Source organism: Danio rerio, chromosome 18, assembly GCF_049306965.1.
Source record: "Danio rerio strain Tuebingen ecotype United States chromosome 18, GRCz12tu, whole genome shotgun sequence".
Taxonomy (NCBI): Eukaryota; Metazoa; Chordata; class Actinopteri; order Cypriniformes; family Danionidae; genus Danio; species Danio rerio.
The window spans coordinates 20779592-20793085 of NC_133193.1; the positions used below are offsets into that span (position 1 = coordinate 20779592).

The 13494-nt window shown below is 33.5% G+C and overlaps 1 protein-coding gene and 1 long non-coding RNA gene across 4 annotated transcripts in view; one reads left to right on the forward strand and one right to left on the reverse strand.

Annotated features, from left to right (window-relative positions):
- The window catches only part of megf11 (multiple EGF-like-domains 11), a 264017-nt gene extending 251750 nt beyond the window's left edge, over positions 1–12267 (reverse strand). For both annotated transcript variants that reach the window (XM_021467800.3, XM_009293604.5), the window contains exon 1: positions 12025–12267. The gene's annotated coding sequence lies outside the window, so the exon portion shown is untranslated. The remainder of the gene's footprint in view (positions 1–12024) is intronic.
- On the forward strand, positions 330–3179 carry LOC137488272 (uncharacterized). Of its 2 annotated transcripts, none has more exons than XR_011007249.2 (5): positions 330–382; positions 1145–1261; positions 1354–1395; positions 1717–1847; positions 2188–3179. It is a non-coding gene; the product is annotated as an uncharacterized lncRNA (long non-coding RNA). The 2 variants fall into 2 exon arrangements; XR_011007248.2 differs by having other exon boundaries at positions 1717–1803.
- Positions 12268–13494: the final 1227 nt, after the last annotated feature.

The following is a 13494-nucleotide window of genomic DNA, read 5'->3' on the forward strand; positions in this document are numbered from 1 at the left end:
GAGGCAGTGTTTCATTTTACAGAATGTTTTGTGGACGAGAATAGAACAAAGTAAAGTATAAAGTTGGCTATTATTATTTTCTCTGGCTTGGCGTTATTTCGCTCATTTGAGAAATATATCATCTATTAAGATGTTACCTTTATTTAATTTATTACATTAACACTACTATTACTTTAAATAAGACTGTTTATGACTATTAGCCATTGTTCTCGTCATATCTTTTTATTTATTTACATAGGAACCGGTGTTGCAGCGGGTTTTGGTTTAGGAGGGAACCAGAGGTATGCAGACAGTTTTGGAGGACACTTAGCACGAGACAACGGTCCGGCAGAGAGTGTTTTCCCCCAGAAGAATATGAATGAAAGACCATCAAATAATCCAGGTAAAAGCGCGTCTGTCTGTGCTGACAACACTCGACATTGATTTGAGCACCTCTATTAGCATTTGTTTGCTCGGCAACATTGGCTGAAGCGATCTTAAAATGGTAATGTTAACTGTTAGCTAAACTGAGCTAAGTTCATACTGAATTGGACTCAAACTCATTTTAACGTGCAACGTTTAACTTATATTGATTTATACTATATATATATATATATATATATATATATATATATATATATATATATATATATATATATATTAGATGTTGTGAACTTATTTTTCTCTGGTTTAGAGTAACTTATAACGTTAGCTTGAGAAAATAACATCGCGACGTAACCTATAAGAACGTTAACGTAAATCTATACAATATGCATAGAGGTAAAGTTGGTTTTATATTCCCACATTCGTTCATTTAGAAGACTCTATACTGTTTACCATGTTACTTTGAATATTCGATCAGAATTAGCATGCCAGTATGACTTGAAATCAACATTAACACTGTTTATTTGACCGTGAGCATGTTGTACTTTGATAGTCATTAGCTGCTAAAATGATTTCGCTATTTAGAGTTTGCAAATAATACTTTTTTGAAATTAAATTATTAAGGGGGAAGTCTGAATCTGCTAATATAAAACCAATTTTACCTCTATGCATTATGCTAATAACCACCTTTTTGCTATTTATTGTTTGCTAATTATTTTTTATCACAACTCTTGACATTTGGTTTAACATAATTGTTACCATTATATTTTTTTCTGTTTAGATATGGCACTGGCACAGCAGCAGGTTTTGTCTGAAGAAACAAACAGCATTTCGGAGGAACATCTTGATCAGCACAGCCTTATGCTTAAAAAATAAGCAAGACCAGTAAGCAACCAAGGTAAACAGATAAAAAAAAAGTTGTGTGGAGGTTGTGGATTGTAGCATGGTATTCTTATCTGTATTTTGGGCTTTTTTATGGTCTCAATATAGAATACTGGGAGCCTGCCTGTGCAAACTGGACCTCATACAACAGTAAGTACTGTACATCTATTTGTTTCTCAATATAGTAACGTTACTTTTAATACAAAATGTGTCACATGTTTAGTTGCTAGCTAAATAAAAACATATTTTTCCCTTTTTTATTAAACCATTTAGTAGGGTTTTTTTTTCATCTTTGTTTATAATATTTTGAGCAGATTGAGGTCTGTCATGGGTCAGACATTTCAAAATACAATAATTAGTATTGGGATACATGCATTTGTCTATGTATTAAATGTCTTTTTCCCCATTTCATGTTGCCTAAATATTTTGTAATAAATAAAATAATAAAATTTTTTGTATAAATAATTCCAGAGGATGAAACAAAATGCACAGCAACAACCAGAGTGAGCCAGAAGATAGCAGGAGAAGTAGTGAAGAGAATGACAACCATGAACAACAGTGAGTTATCCTTCTTTCACCAGCTAACTGAGAACTTGGATTAGGTGAGACACTCTCAATAATTGTATCAGTATTCAGTCAGTTTTAGTTTATTAGGAATACTTAAAACAAATAGTCTAATCTGTCCTGCAGTGAATCAACCCATCACAAATGCTACAATGTTTTTGTAAAACCTTGTTAGGGAAAAAAATTAACAGGACATTCTGGTTAGTTATCTTTTAAACATGGTAGTGAGCAGGTTATGAGCAGGAGCCAGTTGCTCAGTACCAGCTGAAAACTAGCCCAACCTAGCTGCCATGCTTCAAAATAATTAACCAGTATATGATTTATTTTTTTTAAACAAGCTTCTTCTATGCTGATGTTAGTCTGTTTGTCCTTATCCAGAGTTCTTCATAATCCTGGACTGGGCCAAATCCTGACCAGATGCTGTGGTGGTCATGGAGGAGTGAATCCTGAAAGACACATGTGATCAATGAGTTTCCGCATTGATCCAATGGGCCAGCCTGACCACCCGCTGGTGAACTTTCAAGCCTCCGGTGCCTAGACTGCGGCCTTGCACAAGTTTGGCTGGAGGAGAACTGGTCGTGCCCAACTGAGCCTGGTATCTCTCAAGGGATTTTATTCTACACTTTCGTCAGTTGGTGAAGTTTGTTCCATGCCACTGTCGCCACTGGATCGCTTGGCTACGATTGGTGGATCGGTGGATTTGCTCTTCAGTGTTTGGACTTTCAGCAGTAACATTTACTGCTTCAATTCTGAAAACTGGACTGAAGCAGCTTCAATTTACAAGAACTTCTATGTTAAGCTGATTTGACATCATTGATCTACATTGTAAAAGTGCAATAGAAATAAAGATGAATTGCATTTGAACATGTGAATTCAGACCTTGTTGAGCATTTGACACCAGAATTAGTAATATTTTAAAGTTGGGTTGTTTCTGAGTCGGCTAATAGTTACAAATATTTATTTTTCCAACAATATGCAATTCAGAAGTTTACATTTTTATTGTACATATATGTTCTAGTGCTTTGTGTGATTTATTTATTTTTAATGTGTTGATTTTATTGCTTAATGTAATTTTCACACATTTTCCTTAAATGCTTTAAGCATTATTAATGTTTTAAAGAATGAAATATTTTGTAATTGTGTCTGGTTTAATGTCAGTAGTACTTAGTACAATTGGGTTTTTTTTTCTCAACAATATGCAGGTCAGACACTTAAATTAGTTTTGTACATGTATGTTAATGTGCTTTGTCATTTTCAATGTTTTTTTTCTTAAAATAAAATATTTTGAATGATTGAAATGTAATGTTTTTACACATTTTTAAGCTTGTTTTAAGCATCTCCAATGTTTTAAATAAAGAGTGTTTATTTTGTTTATATTTTGTAACTGTGTCTTTTTTAGGTCTATTGTATTAAAATAATATTAATAAAATTATATTATAAAATATTTAGGACAAAATTAAAAGGTTTACAGTAGCTAACTGTTAACTTAGGTTTTTACAGTAGTTAACCATTTTCAGACACTACGGTAACATGCTGTAAACGGATTTACAGTTGTATACTGTAAATCTAAAATACAGTAACTTACTGGCAACAGTGTTGCCAGTAAGTTACTGTAAAAACCCTTTGAAATGTCTAACAGTGAGCAGCATTCATTTTAATCATTCAGTCTGACATATTTACAGTTGCAAAATATTATAAAAATAATATTATTCAAAATAAAATAATTGTGTTCAATGGGGGAAAAGATTTAGTTTTTTACCCAGACATTTAAAAAGAACATATTTTAGAGCAGCAATCACAATACCGTCAAACCGTGACATTTATATCCAAGCTTATCATATCGTCAGAATCTTTTACCGGCCCATGCCTAGCGTACACACACATTTGATGATTATTGATGATCACAGAGAGCTGCACACATCCTGTCTTGTTGATATGATTATAAGCATTATTATGGAGACATGTTAATACGCGGCTGACAATCAATTTGGTGGGTGGAGAAACCGCACTCCTACATCTTGTTGCGGTCGGCCTCAAAATGGGAGGGATTTGGGTCCTATTTTAATGTCAGGAAAATATAAAAGAGACTTATTGTCTTTATTACCTACACCTATACCTCTACACAGTTCTGACCAAACAGCTTACAAAATATTTTTAAATAATTCTCCTTAAAAAAAATAGCTAGAATGGGAACATGTTAATCATTGACTGACACTTGTTTACATCCTTAAATATCTCTAATTTGCATGGCAAATTTTGACTGCCTTTTAAACCAATTGTCAGGGTTATCTCAAAAAATGAAATAATCGCAATACAAAAGCAGGCTTCGTGTTGTTGCATGATTCTTCAAAATTCTTTCAACTATTTTCATTATTATGTTTTATGTTATTATAATTAGTAGTAATAGTGGAAGTAGTGGTCATGGTAGTATTAATGTTGAAAAGAGCTTAATGCTATAATGAATGCTAATTGTTTAGTTATAGATGCAACTATTAAAAAAATATTACTTCCTTTCAAAAAAGAAAAACAACAAAAAATCTTGCCGAGTCCAAGCTTAGATTGAGGCTCCAGACTCACATCACTAGAGTTGGAGCATTTTCAAATCATCAGAGCAAGAAATCTTTTTCATGTCTTGCCTGGTTACATTTATTTCATAAAGTATTTGATCATTTAGGAGCCAGTTTGCCCATCTACCACCAATTACACGCATCATACAAGTCTCACTCTGAATGACTGACTTTTTTTGACACTAATGTATTTACAAAGAAAAAGTGCTCAAATGTCTGTCTAAAAACTCTTCCTCTTTCATGTGTTCTGTTAGACAAATGTAGTTCAAAACAATTGATTATTAATAAGTATTCAGTCCAAACATAAAATATATGAGCTTCCTTTCACCTGAGGAACGCTCATCGTGTTTCACTTGAGCCCTTAAAGTACAATTACACCCTCTCACTTTATTTAAAAAATCCATTCAGGTCATTAATAAAAAGGATCTGTTGATCTTATTGTGCACAATACATCTTTTTTTGTACGTTCAAATGCCAGGCACTCTATCCATGTACTTTTCTGTAATTAAAAATGTTTGGCATGCCTCTTATAAATTAGATTTGGGAATTTTCTTCCCGGTGGAAGTGTAGACACTAACCTCTGGGTTAACATGGAGAAAAAAACATCTGTGGGACCAAGCACTGACACAAACATCTTAATTGAAAGAACGTAATTTGCCATCCCGAGACAGGCGATGACATGCAACTCTGTGGTTCACAATGAAAATATACAGACTGAGGTCACTTGACAAGGACAGGAAAGGAAAGGGAAGACGCAGACAGTCAAGAAAACTGTGGCTGCCCTTGATCGGGAAAAAAAAGCTTCTGTATTCTGCTTCAGAGGAAAGGAGAAACATACATCAAGTTTTTTCAATTACAGAGCAGAAGTTGACCCGAGAAGGTTCTGCTAATGGCTTGATATTTTTCATTAACATTTCTTAATGCTCTCACTCTGACCTCAGGGTATTTGTTCAATGTGTAATGTTCAATATGCTTTGGCTAAAACAGCATTTATCAGACTCATTAAGAGAGCAGCTTGATTTGCAGAATAAAGGTCAGGTCTTACTATGTCAGCAAAGGTTTCTAATGAACACTGTCTTTAGTGCCATTGCATTACATCCAGTGATACTATATTATGCAAGACATGACCTGGAAATTATTGTTTATACATCAAATTAGATGAAATTACTAATTTTTCGGATTGTTTTTTGTTTTTTTTGTAATTTTAAAAATATTACCAGACCTGTTTGAGCAACGACCCAATCTTCAGAGTCATAGTGTTCAGTGTTACTGTATTACCAAGGACATTTTAACCCTTATGTGCTTTTTGGGATGTTTTCATCCACTCTGAGGTGATTTTGAGTGTTACTTTGTCCACAACTATCTCTGTGTTTCAGCAAATTGATTGATTTTTGAGTCTTATTTTTATACATATTTTGGGAAAATGCTGTGAAATCTTTCTAAAATTCAGCAATACACTCTGGGCAAATCGATTACTCTTTTGCTAGGTTTGTGGCTATTTTGCCCTATTGACTTCTATTATGACAGTTATGATTGCAAATTTATGACAGCATATAATCATGTATTCTTAATTGTTGCTAGTTTTCTCTGTTAAGAAGAGGTACATTTACAAATTTTTACTATTGATCATCAGTTGCAGAGCAAAAAAACTAAGTTTCTGGATAAAAATATATTGTTATATAAAGTATGTGTATGTATGTATGTATGTATGTATTTACGTGTGTGTGTGTGTGTGTGTGTGTGTGTGTGTGTGTGTGTGTGTGTGTGTGTGTGTGTGTGTGTGACAGACCTTTGCACACTTACTGTATGTTTGAGAAAATAAAAAATAAGCATATCAGCTCTCAAAACATAGTAAATATAGTAAGTGTATTTACCCACTGACACTATAATTAGATGTTTTACTCCACAGAACTCCATATAAAAACCAGAAACATGTTTGCACAGGCCTATATAAAGGGTCAATGCTGCCAACTGATGATCAACAGTACAAAATGAAGTTTGACCTCTTCCCTAGAGCGAAAAACACCAACAATCAAGAATACATTATTATTTGATGTCATGTCTTTGCAGTCAAAAATGTTGTTATAATGGAAGTCAATGGGGCAAAAACAGCCACAAACATAACAAAAGGTAAGTCAATTTGAACAGTACACAAGGGTTAAAGGAGTAGTTGACCCTAAAATTTGAATTTATTCATTATTTATTTACTCGTCACGTAATTCCAAACATTCATATGTTTCTTGTTTATGTTAAACACTAAAGAAGATATTTTGATGAAAAGCTGTAAACCAGAAACTTTTGACATGTTGCGAAAAGTTACTTTTGAAAGTAATGCGTTACGTTACTTTTGAGTTATTTTTGATTTACTTTTCATTTCAGCCGGAGGCTTGATCGCTTTCAAAAGTTGCAGGATAATTTTTCTTTTTTTTAAATAGAGTAGCTCTACATTTAATAACACATTGTATAACCTACACCTTCATTTACCTATAAAAAAAACTAATTATAAGAAAAGAATGATGTTACCCTCTGAGAATTCCTGACGCTATACAGGCCGTATATACAGATTAATAAAAGTTAAAAGCAATGTGTTTGCTACTTTTGTATTTTCATCTTATTAGTTCAGTAAAATCCCTGTCCACTATTTCCTTTTCTTCCATAATTTCAAAATAATCACAGAAATGTAAGGCTCTGCCATCTTGGTTTCTGTCTGTTACTGCAGGGAGCTCATTTTCCCATTGATTCTCATTCAACGTGATTACACTAATTTTAATTCAGCAAACTATTTTTAGAAGCAAATTAATTAATCAAAAAAGTAAGTCAAGTTACATTTTTAAAAAAGTAACTCAAACATTATAACTTAATTATTTTAAATAATGCGTTACTTAGAAAAGTAATGCTATCAAGTAACTCGCGTTACTTGTAATGCGTTACCCCAAACACTGATGACATTTATAGCAAAAACATAAATAGTAGTGAAGTCAATGGTTAATGGTTTCCAGCTTTGTTCAAAATATCTTCTTTTGTGTTCAGCATAAAAAAGAAACTGAAACAGCTTTTTGATAAGTGAAGGGTGAGTAAATGATGACAGCATTTTTAATTTTGGGTTAACTATTCCCTTTATTGTGTAAGATATTGAGTCTATAAAACAACAAGGTCTGACCTACAAATTGTTTACATTAAATCCGATAGAGCAACAGATTTTGTGGGAATTTTCCAGATTTTAACAAAAGAGAACCCCTCACTGAATCAAATGTTTAAAAAACATTACATATATAATGAACTCTACTGGAGGAACGGCTCATCGTTTCATATGCCCATTCCAATTTAGGAAATGATCCACTCTCTGTCTACTTGGCTGCTGTTTCATCCATCATTTTATGTTCTACAAAGACAGTCTGTTTAATAATAAAACATAATCTGCTACAATGTCTCTTTCTTTTTTTTCTGCTTTGTGTTGTGGTTTTACAAATAGGGTACAAATAGGACGTGAACTTATATTTAGAGTAAAATGGAAATCTCCTTTAGCGTAGGTGCGTAAAGGAGCTCAATATAGAATTCAGAAACATTAAGAAAGCCTTATTGATTGTGCTTACAAGTACAGGAATTTAAAAGAGACTGAACAAGTATTGAAGATCTTTTTCGTTCTTTGTCTACAATAAGACATTTCATTTGTGGGGATATGCAGATAATGAAAACTCATAAATATGTGCTGCATGTTTTTTTATCAATAAACAAATAAACACACAACAAAAAAAATGATATCTGATCACAGTCATGATTGAGCAAAGCCTGCAATTTACCATTCTGACAGGAGAGGTCATGAAGATTACATTGTTATGATGGTTTAATTATAAAATACACTTGAAACCATTGACTATGTAGATCTAATTATGTGAGAATGTAACATAAATAAGAATTATTTCTTTCTATTTTGCATAACACATAATGTTCAGTATGTCATGCAATCTGCCAATGTTCAAACAAACTAATTTTCAGTCAAAAGGGTCATCAAGTCAGTATAAAAATAGATTTTTTCAGATTGTTCATGTAGTCCTATCTCCAATATGTACTGTATATAAATAAACTCAGTTAAAACAGGAGAAGCATAGCTATCAAGAATACAGTACAGCATATACAGTAGTAGCTCTTACCTCTTTAACCTTTGAACACTATAAACATTTGCTTCCATCAATCATTCTTGATTTTATTTCTAGTTGTTCATGCAGTTCTGCCTCCATTATGTCTATAAACATAAGTTAAAACAGGAGAAATATAGCTATCAAGAGTACAGTACGGCATCTAGTAGCTCTTTCAACATTACCTTGAACATTATAAGCATTTGTTTCCATCAATCGTTCTTGAAAAGTAAGCCCATCGGCAATGATAGAACACAAAGGGATAAATCTGAACCGTTTCATATAAATTGATGCCATGTACAATCAAACACAGGGTCATGAACAATCGATCTCAACTCGACTGTGCAAACTGTGCGCTTCTGCTCAATTCAAAACACACATGTACACTTAGTCTTCAGTTCTTTATTATCACTGTTTTTGTCAATCGTAAAAATAAGACAACGTGGTATCTTCACAAAAGAAAAGAAGACTAAGCATAGCCTCTCATGAAGGTCACAACAAAACAAGGCCATTTTATCCAGTTTTTATAGCATTATAGCAATATTTATGAAATGTTTAAACTTACATTTGAGTAAAACAAAAACATCACTCAAAAATGAATCTCCAATAGCATCTAAATCATCATGCAAAGGCTGAAACAGACATGACTATACATTAATGTTGTTGCGAACCTGCGATTGCGTTTAACCAGACTGGATAAAAATAAATAAGATCTGAACACTAAAACAAAAGGATGCAGCTCATTTTCTGCATTGATCCGAGTCAGTGTATAGCCACAGAATACTAATGCAACGATAAATTGAAAACTACTCCTATCCCTTAATTCACCAGATCCAATACCTAACCAATTAAAACCAATCACGTCGTTATTTGAAAATCTTCAAGCGCAGACAGTTCGCAGCAGTGTAAAATCATGTCAGAAATTCACATTTCAATTCAAAACCATAAAAAATGCCAGGCGAAGCAGAAAGTTAAAACAGCGTTGTCCTTGGGAATTCAAACAACTATTAGCAATGTGCAGCCAGTGTTCCTTCATTAATCAGCACTAATTAAGACTATTGATTGAAGAAAACATCAGGATTTCCAGCTGAAAGGGTTTAGCAGACTGTAAACTGGAAACTCCACCGGCAAAGGCACGGCATTGAAAAGAACCAAAGGATTTGTCTATGCCCTTGGTTCAAGCTTCCCTTTACAAAACAGCTCAGAAAATTAAACCAAAAATGCCTCTGCTTCCCTGTCATTAAGAGCTGTCAGGACGAATCAGAGCTCACAGGCCAGTGGTGCTGCACAAAGCAGTGCTCGGTTTCTCATTGTTGAGCTTCCCATCTCGCTAACACACTTGCATGCTCAGTCACACAGAGGTTTCGGCTTGACGACAGCAACCCGGGACTCAAAACATAACACATCAAGGTCATATCATACTGGGTGCAAGACGTCAGCATCGTCAAACATTGTCATCATCTTCATATTTACATTAAATCCGAGTGCATCATTTATTTAGATATTGTCACTGTGATATTGTATTATTAATGATCCTGTGGTCACTTGTAGTGTCTGTGTTTACATGATAACCAGATCTTATATTCAGCTAAATAAAATCTGGAAATAAGTTGTGAACCTTTTCACCTTTGAGGCCTATATTAGCAAATCCAGGAATAACTTAACTCTGACTTGAGCTGCATTCAAATAGACAGCAATTTTTACAATATTAATGTATGTTCCTAAAAGGGGGGAACTAAAGAAGTTTGTCCGGAAGGAATAATTGGGCAGAATAAATAGAAGCCAACTACTGAATATCTTCTCGACAAGACTGCTGTTTAATTAGGCTAAAAGCTCAAGACTGAGAAACAAAAGCTGCATTACTGTATTGGCAAAGTACATTTATGACTTTTTGACAGATGGCTATAATGCAGTCTAGGCAAGCCGGCTAACACGCAGGCAAACATAGCCCATTTAGCCAGAGACGGAGAAGCAAATCTTCAAAATCCAAGTCAGATGCTTGCATGCAATAAAATATGTTTCTTCAAATTCTGAACTTAACACAGGACGTGCACACATTTAACCACAAAATGTGCACAAAAGAAACACCTTTGTTTTGTTTGACCAAAATACAGCTTATTTTCCATCATATACCTCATTTATGTTAGTTGTAAGTCAATAGTGCCGTTGTTATGAGACATTTAACAAGGTTTCAACAGTCAGGGAAAGTTCTGAAAAGCTGAGACAAGGAAAATCTTGATAAAGTAACAAAATAAACCTCAAGCTGATGTCCAACAAAATAGCACCCAGCGGTTTAAACAGTCATGTATGATAAGGAACACTGAAGGGCAAACCAATTATGTTTTATATAAAGCAACTCTTGTCTATATATGGAAACACTGTGCTGCTGGGAAAAATGAATCTGCTATATCATCTAAACTTGCTATATCGCTATATTTACAGGGCTGCATCTGTTTGGATATGCACAGGAGCTTTAAACATCTCAATAAGGCTATCAAACTGCTCAACAGAGCCATCTAGCGGATACAAAACTTTAAATTAAAAGTAACGAATGGAAAAAAGACCATCCTGGGCGAAAGGGTACGCACGCCGCGTCTCATGCTTTATGCTATTCATTGAAAATGCAATAAATGCTTGACGTGTGTTGTTTTCATTAGCATATATAAACTCGATTTTACCACTTAGTGTTTTACCATGAAAACGGAACAGTTACAGCCTTGTAAATTACCCCGGAAAGGGTGTATGGGTTTCACACACATCAAAACACTGACAAGATCCTATTATATACTGTGTAGTGCAGCTAGCAACATACCTACTTAGCAAGATGCTATAAAATATAGATAGATCAAGTATGATTTATTCACATTTATTGACATATACGCCTTTAGTTTTATTCATAATCTCATTCCCCAGCTGAAATATTTAAAGCCAAAATGAGCTCAACTGAATAAAGATATTGGCTTGAGAGTTTTCTGGACACGATACGTCTGCTTTGGCTATAGAAAAAACCCAACACCCTCACAAATGAATATAGGCAGTATCTATATAGGTTCCTCACACTATCGATATTGTCACCCAAAATGAGTCAATAACACTAATAACAACATGCTCTAAAAGATTTAAGTTAATTATCGAGCCTAGTAATAAAGTATGACGTAAATATATGCTATCTATTAAAAAAACATTAAGTAATTAATAAAATCATCCATATATTCATTGCAATTATTGCAAACATTATCTTATTTTAAAATGGTATTTTAATTATCACTGCACATTCAAAGAGTAAATTATTACAACATCATCTAAAAGCAAAAAGATGTAAATAAGACTTGCGAAAACTATTTCAAAAGATACTCAGCAATATATCCAGAAACAAATAGACTACAGCTTTGATATGATTCAGCAACACTGGGCGCATATCAGTTTTGATTATTTTCCTATGCATATTGCAGTGTTTTACAGTAAATGTGACTTAAAAGGGGGGTATAAAAAGCGAAATAGAAAATAAATACCTTGTCTCGGTGTGTTTTACTTTCCTTGATCCGAAATAGCAGCTTAATGTTCGTCCATAATCTTCATCTTTGGAATTAAACTGTCCACTTTCTCGTTGGTAATGAAGGTGGAGACTACATGAAGAAGAGTCCGGGACTGTGTTTTCTCAAATTCGCCGTGCTGCTCGTGTTTTGAAGGCAGTGGTGTCAGAGCGCAGCGCAGCTGTTCATCCTCTGAAACCGACCGACTCTGTTGCCGAATGTTTCTGCCTCTCGCGCGGCCTCTTTTTAAACTCACGTGACGTCAGAGACCATGGTGCTGAAACTGCAAGCGCAACACATACACGTTTTGTACATTTGTTTGGAGAAATAGTCACTGATAAACTTGTATAGTCACACGGAACATTTAGAAAACAAAATAATAATAATAATAATAATAATAATGATAATAATTGTTATTGTTGTTGTTATTATTATGTTAAAATTATTGTTGTTGTTGTCGTTATTATTATTATTGTTCTTGTCGTTGTTACTATTTTTATGATGATGATGATGATGATGATTATTAATATTATTATTATTATTATTATTATTATTATTATTATTATTATATAAATATTCAATCAAATATGGAGCATATTCCAGTACAAGCAATAAAATGTGAAGTGGAAAAAACTAATAGATAAAAGAAATAATGTAATAAAACAATGTGTTTAGTCATCAGGATTTCATCGATTTTTTATTTAGGGTAACTTTCTCCTCCTCTGAAAAGCCTGAAATCACAAAACCCGCTCATTTTTCATTTCATCTGTCACATAAGTTGTGTCCCAATTCGCATAATGAACTATTCTTGTCATTTTGTAGTATAAATAGTGTAATTAGTGTGTTCACACTGTCTAAACAGAACAAAAATAACAGGTGAGCTTCAAATACATGGATGATGTACTACTTAATTAACCCCCCCAAAAAAAGCAGTGTGGAAGTGCTACAGTAGGCAAAAAGCCATGTGAAAACACTGTGGCTGCATCTGAAATCGCATATACAGTATATGATTAGAAAGTGAGTAATGACAGGAAAATAATGCACAAATTCACATTCGCTGCTCAGAACAGAGTATTTTTAAAAATGGCTCATGTGACCTAACTTTCTCCAGAAGAATAAATATTATCAGACATACTGTAAAAATTTCCTTGCTCTGTAAAGCATCATTTGGGAAATATTTTAAAAAGAAAAAAAAATCAAAGGGGGTCTAATAAATCTTTTTCAACTGTAGATATCATTTGTAATACACACACATACATAAAAATACAAAAATAATTGTACAACCCCAAATCAGTATAAATTGAAACAGTATGGAAAACACAATTAAAAAAAGAAAGTAGTGATTTCTAAATTTACTTTGACTTTTACGTTATTGCTGACAATAGAACGAACATTATTTAATGTGTTTCTCATGATTTTTATTTTTCTCATGATTTGTTAGATTTGTTT